Below are 26,803 nucleotides of genomic sequence, written 5' to 3'. Positions count from 1 at the left end.
TTTTGGCAGTTTTCTAAAGCAGAAGCAAGAGTGCTACCACATAACTGGAGATGATACTTCTTTTCAAGTTCAAGTTTAATTGTCATTCAGCCATGCACATGAATGCAGGCCAAACAAAATAGCATTCCTCCAGGGCCGAGGTGTAAAGCACAGTACCAACAGTCACGCAAAGCACACAGTACATGTAACACACATGAAAGCAGAAACACATACAGACACAAAAAATAATGTAGCTCCAGCAACACACACAAAATGCGGGAGGAATTCAGCAGGTCAGGCAGCAGCTATGGAAATGAATAAGCAGTCAGTATTTTGAGCTGACACCCTTCTGCAGGACTGAAGGTACACAGTATATGAAGGAATATAGCCCAAGTCTCAGAGTGTCATGCCTATAGATTGCTGGTACACGGGATATTGTCCTGGAGCAACATTTCTGCAAGAACAAGCACTCAGCAATTCCTCATCACACACCAATGCAGCCGCAGACGAATGCCATGCAGCTTGTCTTCCACCCAGCAACCACTGGAGGGCAGCACCAACAGGAAGGGCCAGCATGAACCAATCACAGACTCCAAGATGTCTGCCATGCCTCTGCTTTCTCCCAGATTGCCTCCAGAGCCTCCTCCCAGAGTGGCTGCAACAGACGACCCCTGTGGCATGAGGGTCTGGTCTGTGCAACAACCGAGGCCACGCAACTACCCCACCAACGAACCAATGAATCGGACTTGCCATATTCTATATTACCAATGTCCAGCACGGTTTTGCAATCACAAGAAAAACGTCCAAGGCAATCATTTGCTCCATCTGTTGGACCGTGCACCTGCTTCACAGAATGGTACGCAACAAGTCCAGCTCCATCGCTATCCAGCAACTCACTCCTGATGTAGACCTGCAGCACTTGATGTTCTTAATATCCAGTGCTGTCTTTCAATCTTAAAAAAGATGTAAAGGCAAATCATTACACATTTGTTTGGACCCAGAGAGGTCACTGTGACCAAGCACGCAGCCATCTTACCCAAAGACCTTTCCTTTCTCCTACTTATTATAAGGTTAAAATTAACATGTTTTGGATACAAATATGAGAGGCATGATTGATAAGTTTGCTGATGACACAAAAACTGAACATGGAACAGAGATTGTAAAACATTATAATATATTACAGGCACTTCGGTCTACGATGTTGTGCCAACCTTTCAACTTTCTCTAAGATCAACTGCCGTGTAATTTACACAGAGGAAAGTCTTAGGTTGCACAATAATATTGATTAACTTATAAGCTGGCTGGAACTGTGGCACATTGAATAAACCCCAATACATGTGTGCTGATGCATACGAGGAAGTTTCAAAAGGTTAGAACAATGAATGGTGGGAATACCGAAGGACAGAGGGACTTGTGTGTACAGAATCAGAATCAGGTTTAATATCACCAGCGTATGTTGTGAAATTTGTTAACTTTACAGCAGCAGTACAATGCAGTACATGGTACATATCGAAAAAGAACTGAATTAAAGTAAGTACACACGTCTATTAAATAGTTCAGTTAAAATGAGTGGTGCAAAAACAGAAATAATTTTTGAAAAGTGATGAGGTAGTGTTCATGGTTTCAATGTCCATTTAGAAATCGGATGGCAAAGGAGAAAAAGCTATTCCTGAATCGCTCCGTGTGTACCTTTAAGCTTCTGTCCCTCCTTCCTGACAGTAACAATGAGAAGAGGGCATGTCCTGCGTGCGGGAGTCCTCAATGATGGACGCTGCCTTCCTGAGGCATCACTCCTTGAAAATGTCTTGGATTCTGCAGAGGCTAGCAGCCATGATGAAGCAGACTAATTTTACAAGTTTCTGCAATGTACTTCGATCCTGTGCAGTAGCAGCCCCCACCCCACGCCGTCTACAATCAGACAGTGATGCAGCCAGTCAGAATGCTCTCCACGGTACATCTGTAGAAGTTTCAAGTGTTTCAGGAGACAAATCAAATCTTCTCAAACGGCGAATGAAATATAGCCGCTGTCTTGCCTTCTTTATAGCTGCAGCAATATGTTGCGACCAGGCGAGGTCCTCAGAGATATTGACACCCAGGAACTTGAAATTGCTCACTCACTCCACATCTGACTCTATGAGGATTAGTTTGTGCTCTCTCATTCTACCCTTTCTGAAGAACCCAATGAGCTCTTTGGTCTTATTGAGTGCAAGGTTGTTGCTATGACACCATTCAACTAGCTAGTATATCTTGCTCCAGTACGCCCTCTGAGATTCTGCCAACAATAGTTGTATAATAAGCAAATTTATAGATGCATTTGCACTATACATAGCCACAGTCATGGGTGTAGAGAGAGTAGAGCAGTAGGCTAAGCATACACCCCTGAGGTGTGCCAGTGTCGCTTGTCAGTGAGGTGGAGATGGTTATTTCCAGTCTGCACTGGTTGTGATCTTCTGGTTAGGAAGTCGAGGATCCATTGCAGAGGGTGGTACAGAGGACCAGATTCTGTAGCTTTTTGATCAAAACTGTAGGAGTGATGGTGTTAAATGCTGAGCTACAGCCAAATACCAGCATCCTGACATAGGTAGTTAGATTGTCCAGATCATCAAGGCCACGTGGGGAGCCACTGAAATTGCATCTGTCATAGACCTATTGAGGTGATTGGCAAATTGCAGTGGGTCCAGATCCTTACTGAGACAGGAGTTGATTCTACCCATGAAAAACCTCTCAAAGTATTTCATCAGCGTAGACGTGAGTGCTGCTGGGTGATAGTCATTCAGGCAGCTTGTACCGTTCTTCCTGAGCACTGGTATAATTGTTGCCCTTTTGAAGCAAGTGTGAACTTCTGACCATAACAATGAGAGATTGAAAATGTCTTTGAATATCCCTGCTAGTTGGTCGGCACAAGTTTACAGAGCCTTACCAAGTACTCCATCTGGAATCTGAAGCTGAGAATTAAAATGCTGGAGGAACTCAGCAAGTCAGGCAGCATCTATGGAAATGACTAACAGTCGACATTTCGTGCCGAACTCCTTCATCAGGACTGGTATGGAACGGTGTAACCAGAGGATGGTTTGGACCCAAATGTTGGAGTATCTGGAGCAAGGATCGAAATGTGGTATCAAACTGGATCGAGAACTGAGCACAAAACAAATGCTAGACAATATCACCAGTCGGGCTTCTGATAGAGCTCTAAGGCTCCGTTTGGGTGCTCTTTAATTACTCAATTCTTGGCACCCCAAACATGATTGCCAATTTGCAGGATGGTGTTGAACCCTTAAAGGGGCCACGCCAGCTCTCCATGCTCCGGAGAGTTACAGCATCTAAACCCCGGACGCTGGCAAGATTTGGTGCATCTCGTAACAAAAGGGGAAGCTTGACTTTTATTCATTTCCATAGATGCTGCCTGACCTGCTGAGTTCCTCCAGCAACTTGTGTGTGTGTTGCTCTGGATTTCCAGCATTTGCAGAATCTCTTGTAGTTTCAGGAGAACTGGGAATTAATATCTTTATCTGCATTGCTGTGAAAAGGGGTTAGACTGGATAGAAGATGTAGAACACAATTAGGATGAGGAATGATAATGGTGGCAAGTACTGTTTGGATTGTTTGTATTTCTTCAGAGGTATGAATTTCCTAACAAAACAGGCAGAATAAAAGGACAGAACTGCTTTTACATTCAAATAAAATTAGGGATTTTACAATCATATTTAAATTAGATATTCTCATTACAATTACTACAATATGATAACTCACACATTTCTGATTAAAAATAATAATTGAATATTACTTTTTTAATATTACAGGAGTGATGTTAAGCTGAAAATAAGTAGCTCCATTCTCTGACTTCCTCTGTGTACTTTATGTTCTGGCTGTCAGTAGCTGCTACTCCAGTAGAGCTGAGCATAACTTCCTAATTGGTATATCGGAACAGGAGTGCTACAATAAACCATTGTTCTCCTTCTTATATAAGACGTATGCTAAATCATTTTACATCACAGAACACTCATGTCACCAAGATGATATACTCATGAACTCAATTAAATTGTCAGATTAATTGTCGGAAAACTTTCCTGGGAAATTCCTGAAAAGAAACTGATCAAGATGTACACAGATTTAGATTTACCTTGCTCACACAAGAGTATTGCAGCTCCTAATCAACAAACCCGTCATTTAGAAGAGTTTTAAGCTAATACTGACGTAATTGATAGTTTTCTGCAGTTGACACATTACTAGAATGCTCACAGATATCCATTACAGGACTATAAGTCTTAATTATTTATTTTTGTTTTCTTCTAACTGGAAATTAGTGTCCCTTCATTCTTCACCAAAACATAAAACGTCATAAAAGAAATTCCAAGTGAAACCCACGCAGCTTACAGCTACCCACAAAGAAATGCACTTGCTTTTTATGTTTGTAAGCCAACACTCAAAACCATCAGTTAGTTTATCCACAAAACCCTCCGGCACTTCCATTACAAAAGCGTGCTGCTTGCTTCAGTTTTTATTTCCTTTAGAAACATAATCTCTTTCGTTGTATAGTTCAGTTCTCAATTCACTTACAGCCTCTGTGGTTTTGAAGAATTATCACTATTGTTCCTTCAGCTGTGGGGACTTTTATAGCAAATATTTTCCTCACATTTTGGGAATTATCAAGTTTTGATGCTGCAGCATTATAATGTGCAGATTACCATTAATACAGAAAATGCTTTAATTTACAACAGTGACATTTGGATAGACATCCCAAGGTAGCAATGACGATACTTAGCACTTATGTACGTAGGAAGTATTTTAACATGTTTCACAGGAAAGTAACAAAATAAAAACAGGCATTAAACCAAAACCAAGGATATGAGGAGAAATGACATAAGCTCAGCAAAAAAAACTTTTTTCAAAGGAGCTGGAGATAATCCAACACACTTTTCCAAGATAAACACAGAGAAATAGGTTTCACACCAAAGAAAGTCATAGGTTTTAAAGATGCTTTCAAAGGAGAAAGGAAATTTAGAGACAGAACAATTCAGAAGGGTGTTCCAGAGTTTAGAGCTTCCATTACTGAAGACACTCCTGACAATGGTAAGTGAGAGTCACAAAAGGTACTTTGCTTGCTAATAAAATGGTGGACTGTAATATATGTTGCAAACATAGAAAGGATCAAGCCTATGGATGCATGTGAACACAAGGATGAGAATCTTAAATCTGATCTGATGGAGAGTCTGTCTATCTCTATGTATGCGAGTGACAGATGAGCAAGATTTGATAATGCTCTGGACAGAAAGATGACAATGTGACCATGGCATCACTAAAATAGTTGAACATGTAGGTAACAACAGCTTCAAGGTTTCACCATGGTTGATACACAGCCTACAACAGTAATAATACAATTGAAAAATTTTGCTATGTTTGGAATGGTGAGAAAATAGATTTGAAAATGTGGAGATAAAGAAATTCCCAAAGATGCAAACAATTTCATTTAACACACAGAAAGTACTGGAGGGACCTATCTGGCCTGGCAGAAACTATGGAAATAAATAGGTAGTTGATGTCTTGAGCTGGTCTTGAACCGAGACCCTTCGTCAGTCCTGAGATACTGCCTGACTTACTGAGTTCCTCCCATGTTTTGTGTGTGTTGCTCCTGATTTCCAGCATCTGTAAAATCACTTGTATTTATTTAATTGCATGAAGTTTTAGTGAACAACTCACCAAGTTATACTAATTGTATAGATTAGTGTAGATGTAATAGTGGCCAGAGGACCTAGGGTAACGGAGGAACTGAAGGAAATTCACATTAGGCAGAAAATGGTGTTGGGTACACTGATAGGACTGAAGGCTGATAAATCCCCAGGGCCTGGTGGTCTGCATACCAGGGAACTTAAGGAGGTGGCTCTAGAAATTGTAGATGCATTGGTAATCATTTTCCAATGTTCTATAGATTCAGGATCAGTTACTGAGGGTTGGAGGGTAACTAATGTTATCCCACTTTTTAAGAAAGGAGGGAGAGAGAACACAGGGAATTATAGACCAGTTAGCCTGACATCAGTGGTGGGGAAGACGCTGGAGTCAATTATGAAAGATGAAATAGCGGCACATTTGGATAGCAGTAACAGGATCGGTCCGAGTCAGCATGGATTTACGAAGGTGAAATCATGCTTGACTAATCTTCTGGAATTTTTTGAGGATGTAACTATGAAAATGGACAAGGGAGAGCCAGTGGATGTAGTGTACCTGGACTTTCAGAAAGCCTTTGATAAAGTCCCACACAGGAGATTAGTGGGCAAAATTAGAGCACCTAGTATTGGGGATAGGGTACTGACATGGATAGAAAATTGGTTGACAGACTGGAAACAAAGAGTAGGCATTAATGGGTCCTTTTCAGAATGGCAGGCAGTGACTAGTGGGGTACTGCAAAACTTGGTGCAAGGCAGCTATTCACAATAATGATTAATGATTTAGATGAAGGGATTAAAAGTAACATTAGCAAATTTGCCAATGACACAAAGCTAGGTGGCAGTGTGAACTATGAGGAGGATGTTAGGAGAATGCAAGGTGTCTTGGACAAATTGGGTGAGTGGGCAGATGCAGTTTAATGTGGATAAATGTGAGTTTATCCACTTTGGTGGCAAGAACAGGAAGGCATAATACTATCTGAATGATGTCAAATTAGGAAAAGGGGAAGGAGATCTAGGTGTCCTTGTTCATCAGTCACTGAAAGTAAGCATGCAGGTACAGCAGGCAGTGAAGAAAGCTGATGGCATGTTGGCCTTCATAACAAGGGGAGTTGAGTATAGGAGCAAAGAGGTCCTTCTGCAGTTGTACAAAGCCCTGGTGAGACCACACCTGGAGTATTGTGTTCAGTTTTGGTCTCCAAATTTGAGGAAGGACATTCTTGCTATTGAGGGAGTGCAGCGTAGGTTCACCAGATTGATTCCCAGGATCGCGGGGACTGTCATATGTTGAAAGATTGGAGCGACTGGGCTTGTATACACTGGAATTTAGGATGAGAGGGGATCTGATTGAAACATATAAGATTATTAAGGGATTGGACACGCTAGAGGCAGGAAACATGTTCCCGATGTTGGTGGAGTCCAGAACCAGAGGCCACAGTTTAAGAATAAGGCATAGGCCATTTAGAATGGAGTTGAGGAAAAACTTACTCACCCAGAGAGTTGTGGATCTATGGAATGCTCTGCCTCAGAAGGCAGTGGAGGCCAATTCTCTGGATGCTTTCAAGAAAGAGTTAGATCGAACTCTTAAAGTCAAGGGATATGGGGAGAAGGCAGGAACAGGGTACTGATTGTGGATGATCAGCCATAATCACATTGAATGGCAGTGCTGGCTCGAAGGGCCGAATGGCCTACTCCTGCACCTATTGTCTACTGTCTACTGTCTATAATTATGTTCTGGTTTTCAGAGACTATTTTAGCTGATAGTTTCGGTAGAACTAATATTTTTCCTACATCAGACCACTGTTAAAGAGATCCAACATAATTTTAACACCCACTGCATTATAATTTTCAAAACTAAATATGTAAAATCTAAAACCAGCTAATAAGAAAACTTAGCATCTGTCACATTTACAATTAATTTGAGCCAATATTTTCCTTTTATTGTTTTATGTGCCTCTATTGGATTAAGAGCTTCTGTGCAATTAAACATTTTGTCATTGAGAACTGTCAAAAAGTATATTTTAGGATGTGACATTTAAAAAAGATTGAAGTATGTAACATGGTAGGTACATGAGTGGGAAAAGATAACGTTGGAGTATAGCAAAGAAATTTTGATCTGAATCACTTGCCCAAATGCACAATATAGTGACCACTTCATGTTGTGTTCGGCTTCTGAAATTCACTTCTCTTGTTAGCAATGGAACCAAACTTAGAAAGCAAGTAACACCGTCATTTCTGCATTGCACATTTAGTACTTGTGATCAGGGAGAAATTTCTATAGTTTTTTAAAGCTCTCTACCACTGGAGTTTTCCTCACATCATTTCAGGGTTTATTGTAGCTTAATTGATAAAGTTTTGGACATTTGATCAAGAGTCCATGGAATGGGCATGTTGTGCTTTTGAAAGCAGGCATTCCACCTGCACTATTTTATGGCTGTAACATTTATGCAAACACTGGAATAATTCAAGCCTTGATGTTTTTTTATCTGCACTGTCTTTGAAAAATAGTATTTATTCTACCGCAGGACAGGGATCCAAACATTGGTGTGTTTGAGATGTGTAGCACCACACTGATCAAAGTTGTGGTTTAATTCAGCACAACTGTACTGGGTTGGGCAGTTAGAATGGATGCAGGATATTTGCATTCCAAAGACTCTATTAGTCACAACAGTAAGACCAACGTATTGAAGACTGAAATGGAGGCAGAGAAACCTTGTCAGGAGCAATTGAAAGCACTATGACATCAACAGTACAAGCTGGTGTATGGTTACAACAGAGATAATTACATGCTTTACAATCTGCACAATTTCAGTTTATGATTTCAAGTATTGCAGAAGTAGAAATAAAAGAGAATAAGCATAAATTTTGGACTCTCAACACACATCTGAGCCACCAGTGTGATGTGTAGAGTTAGGGAGTTGGATCATCCTTGCACAGAAGGAGAACTAGGGGCGAAGTTGTTGTCAACAGCTCATTCCATAACAGAGGTTTCATTGATGAGACCATTCAACATCCCAAGGTAAACATGACAAGATGGGCCTCTGCATTCTCTTGTTCAGCAATTCTGAGTGTTCATATGAACTAGAACAAGAAGTGGATATGTAGGTGTGAAAATTCAAAGTCCCAAAAAGATGGGACCACACAGGCAAACCTCAAATCTGAATTAAAATACAAGCTCAAATACAGTAGCCCTTTCTCTTATTCTTTTGAAACAAATTAATTTACTGTTCATGTCATATGGTGCTGTAACACTAAACAATATGGGAAAGGATCATGGTATATTAAGAATCACCATTATTTAAAATAAAACACCAAGGTCTGACACCAGAATAATCTCTCCTCACCTCACTGCCACTATTGTGAAGGATCATTCCCTTTGTGACTCCCTCATTTGCTTTCTGTCTTTCTCAATGACTTCCTTTCTACAGCACTTCCTAAATAACTGTAGGAGATGCGGCCCCTGTCCTCTCATCTCTTCCTTTCCCACAATCTGGGGATTTAAACAATCCACTTGTGCTTTATCTAACCTAGTGTATTGCATTTACTGTTCACAATATGATCTCCCAACAGTGCAGAAACCAAAAGCACACTGAAAAATCACTTCACGGAACAGTTGTATTCAATTGCACCAATGACCCTGATTCTTTAAATGTCCATCCAATTCCCTTTGACATGTCATTCTTAAGCCTCTTGCATGGTAATAACCAGACCCAGCAGAACCATGACATCTGCCATCTGATTTTCCAAAGTCAATAATGTCTGGTACCATGCTTTCTTTCTCCATTGGTTTCAGAAGTGGTCTGTCTGCTGCACATCTATAATGTTGGCTCAACTGGCTCTCTCTCTCTCCAGTGCCTGGCCTACTGGGCAATTCCTACAGCTCAGCTTTTCACCACTTTTATGTTCATTTGGTCACGTTCTCAATCATTAACAGCTCTCAGTAATTGATAAGTCAAGTGAATCTAAATTCAAGTCAATTCAATTCAAGTTTAATTGTCATTTAACCATATACGAAGACAGCCACATGAGACAGTGTTACTGTGAGGTCAAGGTGTAAAGATACATTACCAACAGTCACACGCAATAAACACACACAAGATCACAATCACGTAATAAGACTCCCGAGGCCTGCCTTCATCCCCACCCCAATATTGCCCATCATCATCATCATAATGTGCCATGATCTATGAGGTATGTGATCATGGTCTTTCCATGACCATGACTGTTCTTGACAAATACCACTACAGAAGTGGTTTGCCATTGCCTTCCTCGGGGCAGTGTTTTTACAAGAGGGGTGATCCTTCAGCAATGGTCTGCCTGGCATCATTGGTTGCATGATCAGGACTGGTGATACAACCAACCCGTAGCTGCTCCCATGGCTTCATGTGACCCTACGCAGGTACTACACCTTGCCCAAGGGAGACCTGCAGGCAAGTGGAAGGAAGGAATGCCTTACACCTCCTTTGGGAGAGATGTACCTCTACCCTGCTGGCCAAAATACTTCCCAAATGGATAATATTGCCATTGTTCTATCTATACTCTTCCATTCTCTCAGCAAATTAAAATTAACCCTTTCTTTCTCTCTTTCCTGGCAGAAGGAACTTTGACCTGAAATGCCTGCCCTGTTTCTCTTTCCACAAATGCTGGCAGACCCAATGAGTGCTTCCAGCATTTTTTGCTTTTAGCTCAGATTTCTAGAACCTGCAGGGTTTTGTTAGACCATAAGTTCATAAGACGTAGGAGCAGAATTATGCCATTTGACCCATCATGTCTGCTCTGCCATTCAATTTTTCCCGTCCTCAGCCCCACTCACTGGCCTTCTCCCCATAACCTTTGATGTTGTGTCCAATCAAAATCTTATCAAGCTCTGTCTTAAACACACCCAGCAACCTGGCCTCCACAGCTCTCTGTGGTAACAAATTCCACAAATTCACCACCCCTGGCGAAAGAAATTTCTCCACACCTCTGTTTTAAATGGACACCCCTATATCCTGGAGCTGTGACTTCTTGTCCTAGACTCCCCCACCATCGGAGACATCCTTTCCACATCTATTCTGTTTAGGCCTTTAAATATACAAAAATTTTCAATGAGATCTCCCCTCATCCTTCTAAATTCCAGCGAGTACAGACCCAGAGCCATCAAATGTTCCTCGTATGATAACATTTTCATTCCCGGAATCATCCTTGTGAACCTCCTCTGAACCCTCTCCAATGCCGGCACATTCTTTCTTACATGAGGAACCCAAAACTGTTCACAATACACAAGGTGAGGTCTCACCAGTGCCTTATAGTGCCTCAGTATCACATCCCTGCTCCTGTATTCAAGACTTCTTGAAATGAATGCTAACATGGCATTTGCCTTCCTCACCACCGACTCTACCTGCAAGTTAACCTTTAGGGCATCCTGCGCAAGGACTCCCAGGTCCCTTTGTAACTCAGATTTTTGCATTTTCTCCCCATTTAGAAAACAGTCTGCATATTTACTTCTACTACCAAAGGGCAAGGCCATCCATTTTCCAACATTGTATTTCATTTACCACTTTCTTGCCTATTCTCTTGATCTGCCTAAGCCTTTCTGCAGCCTACCTGTTTCCTCATTACTATCTGCTCCTCTGCTAATCTTCATATCATCTGCAAACTTGGCAACAAAGCCATCTATTCCATCATCTAAATCATTGATATACAGCATAAAAAGCAGTCCCAACACCGACCCCTGCGGAACACAATGAGTCATTGGCAGCTAACCAGAAAAGGATCCTTTTATTCCCACTCACTGCCTCCTACCAATCAGCCAATGCTCTCACCATGCCAGTAATATTCCTGTAATAACATGAGCTCTTAACTTGGTAAGCAGTCCTCATGTGTGGCACCTTGTCCAAGGCTTTCTGAAAGTCCAAATATGCAACATCCACTGCATCCCCTTTATCTATCCTAGTTATAATCTCCTCAAAGAATTTCAACAGGTTCTTCAGGCAAGATTTTCCCTTACAGAAACCAGGCTGACTTTGTCTTATCTTGTCCTGTGTCAACAAAAACTCCAATACCTCATCCTTAACAATTGACTGCATCTTTCCAACCACTGAGGTCAGGCTAACCAGTCTATAATTTCCTTTCTGCTGCCTTTCTTCTTTATTAAAGGGTGGAGTGATATTTGCAATTTACCAGTCTTCTGGCACCATGCGAGAGTCCAATGATTCTTAAAAGATCATTACTAATGCCTCTACAATCTCTACCGCTACCTCATTCAGAAAACTAGGGTGCAGTTCATCTGGTCTGGATGACTTATAAGCTCAGGTCTTTCAGCTTTTTGAACACCTTCACCCCTTGTAATAGTAACTGCACTCACTTCTCTTACCTCACACCCTTCAATATCTGGCACACTGCTAGTGTCTTCCACAGTGAAGACTGATGTAAAATACTCATTTAGTTCATCTGCCATCTCCTTGTCCCTGGTTATTATTTCTCCAGCCTCGTTTTCTAGTGGTCCTCTATCCACTCTCATCTCTCTTTTATTTTTTACATACTTGAAAAAGCTTTTACTATCCACTTTGATATTGTCTGCTAGCTTGCTTTCATATTTCATCCTTTCCCTCCTGAAGCTTCTGTGGTGCTTTCTGTAAGTTTTTGAAAGCTTCCCAATCCTCTATCTTCCCACTAAATTTTGCTTTGGTGTATACCCTCCCTTTTGTTTTTATATTAGTTTTGATTTCTCCTGTCAGCCAAGGCTCTATTATTTTGCCATTTGAGTATTTCTTTGTTTTTGGAATGCATCTATCCTGCACCTCCCTCATTTCCCCCAGAAACAACGCCATTGCTGCTCTGCTGTCATCCCTGCCAGCAGCTCCTTCTGATTTACTTTGAAAAATCCTCTCTCATACCACTGTAATTTCCTTTACTCCACTGAAATACTACATCAGACTTTGCTTTCTCCATATCAAATTTCAAGTTGAACTCAATCATATTGTGATCACTGCTTCCTAAGGGCTTGTTTACCTTAAGCTCCCTCATCACCTCTGGTTCATTACATAACACCCAATCCAGTATAGCTGATGCTCTAGTAGGCTCAATGGCAAACTGCTCTTAAAAGCTATCTCTTAGGCATTCAACAAACTCACTCTCTTGAGATCCATTTCCAACCTGATTTTCCCAATCGACCTGCATTTTGAAATCTCCCATGATTATCATTACCCTTTTGACCCGCCTTTTCTATTTCCCATTGTAATCTGTGGTCCACATCCCAGCCACTGTTGGGAGGCCTGTACGTAACTGCCACAAGGGTCCTTTTACCCTTGCAGTTTCTTAACTCAAACCGCAAGGAGTCAACATCTTCCGATCATATGTCATATCTTTCTACTGATTTAATGCCATTCTTTACCAGCAGAGCCATGCCACCCCCTCTGCTGAACTTCCTATCCCTCTGATACAACATGTAACCTTGGATATTTAGCTCTCAGCTACAATTATCCTTCAGCCATGATTCAGTGATGGCCACAACATCATACCTGACAATCTGTAATAGTGCAACATAATTCTGCATCCCCAAAGCCCTGCTGGCTGCAATTTTGTCCTATTATCTGCTTGTCCTTCCTAACAGTCTGACTTAGCATGCTAGCTTAGCATTTTTACCATCCGTCATATCCTGAGTCCCTGCACTCTGGTTCCCACACCCCCCCCCCCCCCCCCACCCTCCGCCAAATTAGTTTAAACCCTCCCAAACAGCTCTAACAAACCTGCTCACAAGAATATTCAATGCCTTTGGGTTCAGGTGCAACCCGTAACTCTTGTACAGGTCATACCTCCCCAAATGAAATCCCAATTATCCAAGAATCTGAAGCCCTGCCCCTGCATCAGCTTCTCAGCCTTGCATTTATCTGCCAAATCATCCTGTTTCTACCCTCACTGGCACGTGGCACAGGCGGCAATCAAGAAATTATGACCCTGTCCAGAAATTACTACCCTTTTAATTTGAATTTATTTATTGAACCTTTACAGATCTGCTACAATTCATTCATACAGCTCTTGGAAAATTATTCAGTTTGCAATAATTTTAGTCTGTCAACAGCAGATTATTTTCAACATACCAACATACTAAAATGTGAACATTAAAAAACAATCCTATTAGTATTCATATATTTTTCATGAACCAATAGGACCTGAAAACAATTTGTTTGATTGGCAGCTGCAAAGTGAAATAAATAAATAAAAGTCTTTCAATCACACCAGAATCAGGTTTATTATCACTGATTTATATGTTGTGAAATCTGGTTTTTTTTTGGCAGCAGTACAGTGCAAGACATAAAGTTACTATAAATTTAAAAATAAATAGAGTGCAAAAAAATGAATACTGAGGTAGTGTTAATGGGTTCATGGACCATTCGGAAATCTGATGGCAAAGGGATGATGAAAGAAGCTAAACTACTGAATGTGTGTCTTCATAGAACATTGAACAATACTGCACAGGGACTGGCTCTTCAGCCCACAGCGTTGTGCCAAACCAATGGCTAACTAATCTCTTCTGCCTACACAGTGCCCTTAACCTTCCATTTTCCTCACATTCAAGTGTCTCTTAAAAGTCCCTAATATTTTTTTTGGCCTCCACCGCCACCACTACCTCAGGCAGTGAATTCCAGGCACCCACCACTCTCTGCATAAAATACCTCTGCCCCTCACATCTTCTTTGAAATTACTCCCTCTCACCTTACCTCCATGTCCTTATGATTGTATTAGACATTTCAACACTGGGGATAAAGGTACACTCTGTCTACTCTATCTATGCCTCTCATAATCTTATAAACCTCTGTTGGATCTCCCCTCAGCCTCCACCACTCCTCTTGTGCCTGCTAATCCAGGCAAAATCCTGGTAAACCTCTTCTGCACCCTCTCCAAAGTCTCAACCTCCTTCCTATAATGGAGCAGCCAGAACTGTATGTGATACTCCGGGTGCAGCCCAACTCGTGTTCTACAAAGCTGCAGTATCTCTTGAAGATCACCTTGATGGTGGGGAGATTTGCACCCGTGATGGAACTGGTTGAGTCCGCACCAGCAAACCGTTATAAAACAACACAGCTAACTTTTTCTCAATGTTTCACAATTGTCACCAATTACAATGAGAGAGAGACTTAGGAGAAGGTTAAGAAAAGAGATATCGTTTTACAAATGTGGACTTTACTTGTGTTTAAAAGGTAAAACAAGCCTTGATGCACCATCAATAACTCACTCTGAGACGTAAAAGCGAGGTATCGGCTTTTATTGACTGGAAGAAGGAACAAGCAGTGAGTGACCGCCACACTACATCCTGGAGACAGAGAGGCCGGGCTCAGACCTCCATCACCTTTATACAGGGGTCTGTGAGAGGAGCCACAGGAGCAGTCATCAGGGGGCGTGTCCAGACAGGTATATGTAGTTCACCACAAGCCTAAATAGACATTTCTGAATTGAGATTTTGTGTGGATTAACCTAGTTTGATAAGCAAGTCAACATTTAGTCAGGCATTTTTAAGAATTCAACTTCAATGAGTTTTAAATGATTGCTCTTCAGCAGCAGATTATTTTTAAAACAATGATTTCCTTACTTGTTCTGATCATAATTTCCCTGAGATCTATTTTAAAATTCATCACTCTAACATAAAAGCACTGACCATTTTGTATTTAATTTAGGGAATATTTTAATTTTTAAAAGTGTTCAGATTTGTACATGACTTATCATCTGGCATAACCTGTTCTTTTTTTCTCCAATAATATTTCTACTTACTTTGAAATCAGGCCTGTGTTAAATTCTGTTCATGTATAAGTTCTTCACAATCAGGTATCATATCCCAAAATAATTTTTGATAAATTTATTTCCCTTTATTTCCTCTCCCACCCCAAACCACTTTGTCTTAAAACACAGACTTTGGTTAAACCACAGTGCTTTTGGTGCCAGGCCACCATTTTAACATTGCCATAACAGACTAAATTCCCATGGCAGGCATCACAAGAAGAAGCTAGACTCACTTTCCAGCAAGGGTCATTGGATGATTCGATGCACAGTCTAATTCTTCTTCTCGACTTTCTTGACCGCTGAGTTTAGCCAATAGTTTAATACAAATGAGATCAGTTAAAATGTATGCAAATTTAGGACTGAAAATGTGATTTTTCTTGTCAGAGCATCAATGGTTGCAAATATAATTAGGAACATGGGCACCTGGAACATACCATCATTTAGTCCAAAACTTGAAAGCACGTATTAACAAATGGTAACAATGAGAAATTTTGCAGCTCCTGGAAATCCAAAGCATCACACACAAAATGCTCAAGGAACTGAGCAGGTCGGGCAGCATCCATGGAAACAAGCAACAGACAATGCTTCAGGACAAGACACTTCTTCAAGACTGGAAAGAAAGGAGGAAGACACCAGATTATAAAGGTGAGGGGAGGGGAAGGGGGAATAGCTCGAAGGAAATAGATGAAGCCTATCAATGGATGGGAAATGTAAAGGGCTGGAGATGATGAAATCTGATAAGAGAGGAGAAAGGGAAGGAGGATGGGCACCAGGGGGAGGTGATTGACTGGTAGAGAAAGAGGTAAGAGACCTGAGTGGGGAATAGAAGAGGAGGGGAGGGGGAGGGATTTTTTTTACAAGAAGGAGAAAATGATATTCATGCCATCAGGTTGGAGGCTGCCCAGACGGAATATAAGGGGTTGCTCCTCTATGCCGAGGGTGGCCGCATCGTGGCAGAAATGGCCATGGACTGACATGTCCAAGGATGTGCTTTGGGCAGCCTACATTGTACATAATTTACTAATCCTAATCTGTCTGTTGCTGGAATGTGATCATGGAGAGAAGTATAAACTCATTATAGACAGCACCGGCAATTGAACCCCATAAGCTCAAAGAGGGTTATGGATTCAAATTTATTTTCAAAGGTGGGATTCTATCTCAAATACAAATATAATTTTATTTGAAACTTTATTTAGTGCATTGTCTAGCGGTTTTAAATCATCATTAAATCCTTGGATAGTTTGTTATTGTCAGCTGTGCCATTACTTCAGAAATAAGAAAAAATGAGGAGTAAATGGCTTAAGAGATGCTAAAGTAAACAGCAGGGTTATTTTGATAATCCAATCATTCTTCCATATTCAACTCCATGAATGCCAACAGCAGGGTAACCAACTCACTTCCTTACTGCCAGTTTCTACCAGAACAATATGTATAATTATACCATATCATACCAAAACAGCAAAGGCACTTATGGATGTACAATTTAAAATCATCATCATATCTATAGATATGACATGGTATAATTAGATATGATGATGACTTAAAATTGTACATTCATAAGTGCCTTTGCTGTTTTGTTTTGTTGCTGTGATGCATCTGAAGACCTATTATAACTTCCAAAATTTTATGTTAAGCAGATATACCATATAAATTGCAGCTTTAAGAAAACCTCAGCAGGGAATTCACATATTCACTGCTTGTATTTCTGATCGCCTACTGTCTTCCATTGTAATGAAATATTATTATGCTGGCTTACTCCTGAGACACTATCTGCCACTGATGAACAATGGGAAGCTTCAAATTTTAATGGTCCTATTACTTGTCATTTGGCTACCAATTAATACTGCTATCAGATGTTCAAAACATAAGTGGACATTTTTGTTCAACTCATTAACTAAAACTTTATCTAACCCACTCTATACATTTTAAACAGATTGGGGACAGCAGATTTGAAACCACATGATCTCCAATCCTTACTTTCTTCACCACAGTTCCTCTGCCAGAAACAGGCAATGTTTGCAGTTGAATCTGAATTTCAATGAGTGATACAGTGCTAAAGACCAAGAAACTGTTAGTGAGACTGTTTTACAATGATTATTAAGTGCAAGTAACCATGTGGATGCAGAATTCAAGCTTATGATGTAAATTCCAAGATGGCTTTCCTCTTTAGAGCAAAGAAGGATGAGAGGTGATTTGAGAGAGGTGTATAAGATAATGAAATACAGTGGACAGCCAACACCTTATACACAGAGTGGCAATGAGCAATACAGTACTAGAGGGTGTTACTGGGTAGCCAGTAAGATTACTCCTCACAGGATCTATACTATTCCTGAACTCTCTGCAGTTCCTCTTCAAAGCTTTGTTCAACAAAGAAGATTACAAATATCTTGGCACCTTGTAAAATGTTGGATCATTATGTTAAAAATTTGTTGCCTGCAAGAATTCTTCAATGCCTTTGACCATCTCACCTGCGGGATGCTCAGGATCCCTGTGAACTTGTATGACAGCAACTGCATAAAAAAAAGAGAAAGTCAGGTTTCAGCAGTCACTAAAATTTCTGGGGCAACACATGCAAAATGCTGGAGGAACTCAGCAGGCCAGGCAGCCTCTATGGAAAAGAGTAAACAGTCAATGTTTCGGGCCGAGACCCTTCTGCTGGACAGTCTACCACAAATCTCTGCTTTACTAAAATCTCTGGGATTTTCTTTTATCAGACTCAGAAGTCAGTGTTATCACTCAACTAGTGACTTAGCGGCAAGTTCAGAGTAACATATACATGTTGCTGTGGGTCTAAAACTACAGGAAGACTAAAATAGAGAAAGTTGACAGTGAACTGGCTCAATTTCTATACTAATCTGACTCCTTCACAATCACTACAACCAACTATTTATTCCTGATGTATTTTACTCAGATTTAAATGCACAAATTGGTATAGCCGTGTGTTTTATTAGCCCAGACCTCTGGGTGATTAACCTAGTAACATAAATAGAGATGGTTTACTCCTGCTCATTATAACTAGTGCTCATCTAATGAAACACATTTGCAGAAGCCGTACTTCAAAAGCACGCTTTTCTGACCAGTGAATATAATGCATTCTTGAAAAAGCTTGCTTATCCAGCGAACACTAAAGAATCCAAAAATAATTGTAAAGGAAATAAGAATTTTTTAGAAAATACACAGTGGTTTACCAAAACAAGGGAAAGCACATCATCACCAAGTAGAGTTTGGAACATATACAATGCTGGAAACAAGTGCAATATTACACTTGCCTAGACAGATTTCAGCAGATTTTCCTCAAAACATTAATTAGCCATACTAATTCATATCAAATGAATGTTTATATTTGAAAATAGTATAACATGATATTAAGTTACTTATAACAATTGTTCTGTTATAGAAGACACCTACCATTGAACCTTCTGCCAGTTGGGGCATCTGACCATTGGCAAATCTCATATTAAGAATCTCATGTTATTATTGCAGATCATAAAATCTGTGCATTTAGAATTGTGTTATTTTGCAGGTATTTTTTCATTCTTGCGTCTGATGCCAGATTCAATGACCAAATGCATATTCTATTTAATTTCAGATATATGTGGTATTAATTAGAAATTTCATTTTCTCCAATATTTACAATAATTGTACATACAGAGTATAAAATTAAACAACTAATTACAGAAAATATAAAATGCAGAAATTTTAATGTGTGTACACCTTTGTATTATAAAGTCCTAATGCCAGAATTTTCTGTCACTAATATATACACAGAAAACCACTGTTGACGGAAGGTAAATCATATTGCCTGACTGAAGATAAAATTAATTGAAAACTTGGATTTACTGCTCAAAGTGTAGGCAATGTAGCACTGCACCATTAACAACTGTCCTGAAGAATCACTTCCACTTGTTGGGACTGCAATGAAGATCAGAAACATGTACTTCATCCTAGGAGATTCACTGTAGAGGCTGTTGAGTCCAACTGCAAAGGAACTTACTGCTTTTTTTTGGTTTGTTTCCATTCACAGGACCATCACTTACCAGATTTTTGCAATTGCTCATGAGTGCATAAATTTGAACTGTAACTATAGAGGTGTTGAAAAATATTTAGATCATTACAGCACAGTACATGCCTTCAGCCCATGATGTTGTGCTGACTCTTAAGCCTACTCTACGATCAATCTAACCCTTCCCTCCTACATAGCCCTCCAATATTTTAACATCAATGTGCATATCTAAGTGCTCCTTAAATGCACCTGCGTCCACCACCATCCCGGGCAAGACGTTCCACGCATCCAACATGTTGTGTAAAAAACCTGACATCCCCCCGAAACTTTCCTCAAATCACCTTGAAGTTTTGTCTCCTTGTATTAGCCATTTCCACACTGGAAAAAAATCTCTGACTATCTACTCAACCTATGCCCCGTACACCTCTATCAAGTCAACTCTCACCCAGAAAAGCCCTAACTCGCTCAACCTATCCTCATAAGACATGCTCCCCAATCCAGGCAGCATTCTGGTAAATCTACTCTGCACCCTCTCTAAAGCTTCTACATCTTTCCTATGATGAAGTGACACAATATTCCAATTGTAGGTCTAACCAGGGTTTTATGGAGCTGCAACATTACCTCAAGGCTCTTGATCACAATTTCCTGACTACTGAAGGCCATCACACCATATGCCTTCTTAACAATCCTCTCAACTTCAGGGATCTAGGGATGTGAACCCCAAGATCCCTGTCCTCCACAAGGTTAAGAATTCTGCCATTAACTGTCTTACTTTATGTTATTTGGTTAATCATCCAGAGATCTGGACTAATAAAAAACAGGACTTATTCTGCCTTCAGATTCAACTTTCACACTTTTTGGGTAAATGTATTTAGAATCTAGGCACTTATTGAAAGATAATGTTATTATATACAGTGATTTCCAGTAAGTTGAGACACATTTTGGCGCAATTGAGCAGCTGTCACAATTAACCAAGGTTTCATGGAAATAGTTAAAAGGGTATAAAAAAGACAAACTACCATTTAACTGAGTAACAAATTATGTATTTAAATGAAATACAGAACAAATTAGAACACTATTAATACTACTGGCAGTTGTCCACAGTATCAGATGATGACAGGAAACGTGCAGGAGAGCTTTTAAAGTGGAAACCCCATTGCACTGGGGTAGTTACACTCTCTCAATCTTGGAAATCCACTTTAAGCGTAATCAATAGTTGTCACAACTGGGTCTTCCTTGGTTGCAGTGTTTGACCATGATTTCTTTTGTGCCTCATCATCCCCTTCACTCCTCATAGACTGTTGCAAAACCGCCTTCCTAGCTGTTGCATCTCACTGTAAATCTCATCCACTCAGTCTGCCAGAGCTGGCTTTGCATGCTAAGGCAGGCGTATCCTCATCTCATTGGGGTACAAGACCTGCCGGCTACCCTCATCTGCTTTAGCTTGCCGGTTGAAGAGTTGTGCTGGGGTGTGGCTGCTGTTGCATGCAAACAGCAACTTGGAGGTGAGAGCCAAGTGTCCAGTGGAGACTAAAGGTAACATTTAAGATGATTGTCAATGCCTTCAAATCCTTTGTTGTTCCTAACTTGTTGAAGTAGCAAAATTATTTCCTTTTCACTTCTGGATGTTTCTGGCATCTCCAAGCCTGAATGCTTGAAGCTACAGTGAGTAAAACATTTCTGAATTGTCTTACTGCTAATACCACTGGCAAAAATCACTGCTTTTTGAACACCAACACATGCAACATGCTATTTAAGAATTGTTCGTTCTAAGCACGGTATAAATGGCTGCACAAGTACACGTGACTGACACTAGTTAGAAACTGTTTGCCTCAGTCTCCTGTCCCAAATAAACAAAGGGAATCAAAGCTATCTTCTTCATTAGTTTGTGTTCTTTAAGAGTTGTCCCAAATAAGTGGTTGCCCCAATTAACTGGAATTCGCTATATTTAAAAAACGTACCTTCAATTTTATGACATTGTAAAATATAGAATAATTATGTAATCGAAATATTAAGTCTTCAGACATTAACCCAGTCCAACCAGGAGGAAGAAGTTTATTACCACCTATATGAGGTTCTTAATCCTTCAGCTGAGTTTCTGACTTGTTTGACTTGTAAAATATTCTCCATAACATAGTCAAATTTGCACAGTCTAGAGACTGATTAAATCAAGCAACAAATCTTTTTTAGATAAGGAACATCTTTGATTTTCTTTAATACATTGCTCTATTTTTTAAAATGCAAAAACGATACTTTGTAACATCTGAAATGCCTTGACATTGTGATTAACTTTGCTTCAATCATCAAAAGATTAAAGAATCTATGCTTTAAAATGAATTCATTGCTTCATTAAGCTAAAGTTAAAAGCTTCTGAATATTACCCGGATACAATAGGGTCTTTTAAGAGCTTCTTGGATAGGTACATGGAGCTTAGGAAAATAGAGGATAATGCGCTCGGGAAATTCTAGGCATTCTCTAGAGTAGGTTAAATGGTTGGCACAACATTGTGGGCCGAAGGGCCTGTAATGTACTGTAGATTTCTAGGTTCTATGTATTTATGCATGTTGAGTCAAGGCCATTAGATTTAGGGAGAAAAAAAACTGTCAAAAAATAAAACGACAAGAGGTGATTACAGAATTGTGTGTCACAACTGATAAGATTATGAGACTTAAGCAAAAAGGCATATTAAGTTAATGGTAAGAAAATGCATCAGACAATAATGAACACATTTTTTTGTCAAGAATTACTTCGTGAAACTTCAGTAAGAATATTTCAGAAGTACTAGGTGAAGGTAACTGTGAAGTCATCTTTTTTATATCATTAATCATCTCAAATGTAAGCCAAGTTATTACAAGATAGAATAGCCTGGCAAAGTATAGGCACTTTGGCACACAATGTTGTGCAAAAGTGCCTATAACCTACTCTTAGATTCGTCTAACCCAGGGGTGTCAAACTCATTTTAGGTCACGGGCCGGATTGAGCAAAATGCAGCTTCATGCGGGCCGGATCAGTTGGACGCATGCGAACGCAGCTTTCGTTGCCTCCGTTTTTTCAGCCTGCTCTCATGTGTCTCAGTCTCTGCTATAACTACAAAGTGTTTCACTTTACAAATTCCGTTTCTTATGAAGAAGACGGCCGAGCAAGACTGCCGAATAAACACTAAAAACCCTGAAAACCTGGTACCTGAATAAACACAGCATTAGCCATATCATACGCCATAGGCGCTTCGATTACTGGGACCAGCTTTAATAGTAATTAGATATTATCTCGCGGGCTAAAGATAATTCCACCGCGGGCCGGATTTGGCCCGCGGGCCTTGAGTTTGACATATATGGTCTAACCCTTCACTCTCACGCAGCCGTCCAAGAGTCTCTTAAATGCCCCTAATGACTCTGCCTCTACCACTGACCACACAGCTAACACTTACTGTTTAAAAAACCTTCCTCTGGTATACTCCTTATACTATTATACTGCCTTGCTACTGAATAACATTTATAACTTCAAAAGCAATAATGTCTATCGGCTTACCATTAACTGTAAATTCTTTTCTAAGACTGAATATTTTACGCTTATAGTGATTAATTTTCATAACAAGGCAAGTCGCTTAATTATTAACTTTTTTCCTGGAAATTCCTTCAAGTTGACAAGGGAATTTGTATATATCAGGTCTTATTTATTTATTTATTGCACTGTCACTCATGGCTTTGACCATTAACAATTCAGTTCAAGATTCAAGATCATTTAATGTCATTTCCTATAAACAAGTTTGAGGAAAACAAAATTATTGTTACTCTGGATCCAATGCAGCACAAAAGAATCTCAAAAAATAAAGAACACAATAATAAACACACAATAAATAGAAATAACTACATAAGATAGCTTATATAGAGATTAATTTTATGTACATTAAAGTAAACACTAGGCAGTACATTATGTGACTGATGGGAAATACGTACTAAAGTGCTTGCAGTCTTAGTGGGTGGTACTGTTGATCAGCTTTACTGCTTGGGGAAAGTAATTGATTTTTGGACTGGTGGTCCTGGTGTAGATGCTATATAGCCTCCTCCCTGATGGGAATGGGACAAACAGCCCATGAGCAGGGTGGATGGGAACCTTCAGGATGTCACTGACCTTTTTCCCAGCACTTTTCTGTATATGTGTGCTTGATGGTGGGTAGGCTGGTGGAAGTGATGTATTGGGCAGATTTAACTACCCATCGTAGAGCATTCCTGTCTGATAGAGTGCCGCTTTTGTACCAAGCAGTGATGCAGCTTGTCCGGATGCTCTCCACTGTGCACCTATAGAATGACGTGAGAATGGATGTGCAAGGTCCAGCTATTTCAGCCTTCTCAGAAAGTAGAGGCATTGGTGAGCTTTGACTGTGTAGGATGTATTCTGTGACTATGAGAGGTTGTGCGTGCTGTGGACTCCCAAACGTTTGAAACTGCTTGCAGTTTCCTCTGCTGTGCAGCCAATGTAAAGATGGGGGGTGTGGATGGTGTGAGTTCTCCTGAAGTCGATACCATTTACTTGGAACAAAGTAAACAGTTGACGTTTCAGGCCCAGACCCTTCATCAGGACTGATGAAGTGTCCTGATGAAGGCTCTTGGTCTGAAATGTTGACTGTTTACTCTTTTCCATAGTTGCTGCCCGACCTACTGAGTTCCTCCAGCATTTTGTGTGTGTTGCTTTGGATTTCCAGCATCTCCAGAGTTTTGTGCTTGTAACCATTTCCTTTCTCTTGTTGACATTGAGGAAGAGGTTATTTGCCTGGCACCAGGCCTTGAGCTCTTCCTCTTCCTCTTTGTAGGCCGTCTCCTCGTTGTTGGTGATGAGCCCCACCACTGTTGTGTCATCAGAGAACTTGATGATGTGATTGCTTGGGTGCTTCTCCCTGCGGTCATGTATGAGCAGAATGCACATCAATGTGCTCAGCACACAATGGTAGGGAGAACCCATGTTGAGCATGAAGGGGAGGGAGGAGTATTTGTGCTTCTGGCCGTCTGAGGTCTGTTTGTCCAGAAGTCCAATGCCCATTTGAACAGTGGTGTATTTAAACTGAGGATTAGGAGATTGTTCGCCACTGAAATCCAGAAACTGCGTTCTGACAAAACTGTCCTTGTTCTCTAGATGTGTCAGGGCCAGGTGAATGACAGTTCTAAATGTAGTGTAGTGCAGGCTCAAAAAAAAACCAATCAGTGTTCTTAACACAGCCCCTTCTCCCCACTCCACCCATCACAGCCAGCACCACTCCTGCCACTGGCTACAACTTGTATTTTTGTAAGCTAGGCAAATAAGCCATTATAATGCCATTTAGGCAATGGCTGTCCTTCACCAGTCCCATCCCCCTTTCCCTCTCTCACCTTATCCCCTTGCCAGCCCATTGCCACTCTCTGGTGCTCCCCCCACCCTTTTCTTTCTTCCATGGACTTCTGTATTCTCCTATTAGATTCCCCCTTCTCCAGCCCTGTATCTCTTTCACCAATCAACTTCCCAGCTCTTTACTTCACCCCCTCCCAGTTTCACCTATAACCTTGTGTTTCTTCCTCCTCTCCCCACCTTTTAACTTTGCTCCTCATCATTTTTCCTCCAGTCCTGCTGAAGGGTCTCCACCTGAAAGGTCGACTTTTCCACAGATGCTGCCTGGCCTGCTGAGTTCCTCCAGCATTATGTGTGTGTTGCTTGGACTTCTGCAGATTTTCTTTTGCTTGTAAGCCATTATAAGCTGTGTAAACTTTATTCTGATTGTGGGCCATTTCAGTAAATATAATTTCATAACTCACACCAATTCTTGATTTAAAATATACTGCAGGCGCAATTAATGCAACTCAATGAATATTGTTCTTTTTCATGGAATGCACCTTGCATGCTATTAGTTTAATAAAGTTGAAAACCTTTACTGCCTCAATAGATTTCTAATACTTTTTTTTTTAACTGATCAAAGTATATGAGTGACTTCTAAAGACACATCATGATTTCTGAATTCACAATCCATAGGGATAATGTTTTCCACATAAATACAATCCTTTAAAAAAAAACCTTCTAAATTTCCAAACATTATTTGTTGGCTTAACTTTGCAAATATGACCTCTTCGCCATGAATTGTGTACAAAGTAGAAAATATGAGGCTTATATGTGAATTGACTACACTTGACCAACCCTCTGGGAGGTCAATAGCATATAGTACAATTGCAGTTTTGCCAAAGAGTTCAAAGTTGGTGGAAGATAGTGTATTCTCAGACAATTTGTGACTTGGTTAATACATTATGATAGAAGTAAAAACATCATGTCTCAACATTCATCCTCTCAATTCTTCTAAAGAAAAATAGATTGCTTCATAAACACATAAAGCCTAACTTATACAGATAGGGATCACCGCTACTTTTGGTTATATCAAGTCTTTGATTGTGCAACAAATACCCAAGTAATATAAACAACTTGAGACATATAAAAACATTCCAAAGTAAAACAAAGTAAATCAATGGAAAGGTTGATTGTAACTGTTGCAGCAGGATTGCTAATTTTAATAGGCAGTGGCCATACTCCCCAAGATAGATTTACTCTTTGAAGATCTCCTTGTTGAATTAAATCTCAATGTTATAATGATCAAAGAATTTGTACAACTTGTTTAACAGCCTTAGTAATTATGGCAAGAGATTGTGATCATCTGCAAAACACATATTGAGCATTTTAGATTTGTACTTTGCTGTCTTCAATAAATTGTCCTTATTTTTTAATATATTTGGTGTATTGCACAGAATGAGGCCACTGTGTCCACTGAGTTACGTTGTTACTTTGAAAGAAAAGGGCCATTAGTTGCACTGGGGCCATGATCCTGCAAAATTCTCCTTAAGTACATTAAAAAAATACCAAATTATCTTGCTGAACAATTGCCACCAGCCTTATGTCTTCCAAACTGTAACCAATTACTACATACAAAAAGATCTAGTTATTGATGTTTGCCTATTTCAACATTTCCTGCAACTACCAAGCTGCCTTCCACTGAAATCAGTACCATTCCAAAGTATGAAAAATACTCATAATTTGAACACATCAGTTAAATCTTTCAACAGAAACAATCTTGCTATGAACCAACTTGATAAAGCTGCTCTACATTCTTTAAAGTATAACAACCATGAATAAATACAACATGCAAGCTGTGTGCGGGTATAATCACTTTGTGCCATTATTTATAACTTTTTCTTAATATTCCTTATTTACAGTTTTTTGTGCTAATTTGAATTTAGGAATAGCCAGATCTCAATGGCCATTAAGTCTAAATAAAATCGGCCGATTTTGTCTTCTTCCCCACTCCACCCAACCCCCATGCTTCACATCACACTTCGCTGCATTAAATTTCTTCTGTCACCTGTCTGTCCATTTCACTCGTCTGACAATGTTT

General features: G+C 40.0%; 1 long non-coding RNA gene across 1 annotated transcript in view; it reads right to left on the bottom strand.

Moving 5' to 3' along the window:
* Positions 1-26,803, bottom strand: part of LOC140730418 (uncharacterized) — a 96,383-nt gene that overhangs the window by 68,670 nt on the left and 910 nt on the right. The gene's annotated exons all lie outside the window — the stretch shown is intronic.

Source organism: Hemitrygon akajei, chromosome 7 (genome assembly GCF_048418815.1).
Source record: "Hemitrygon akajei chromosome 7, sHemAka1.3, whole genome shotgun sequence".
In the NCBI taxonomy this organism is placed as follows: Eukaryota; Metazoa; Chordata; class Chondrichthyes; order Myliobatiformes; family Dasyatidae; genus Hemitrygon; species Hemitrygon akajei.
The sequence above is the reverse complement of the archived record's forward strand: the minus strand, read 5'-3'. Positions and strand labels throughout refer to the sequence as shown.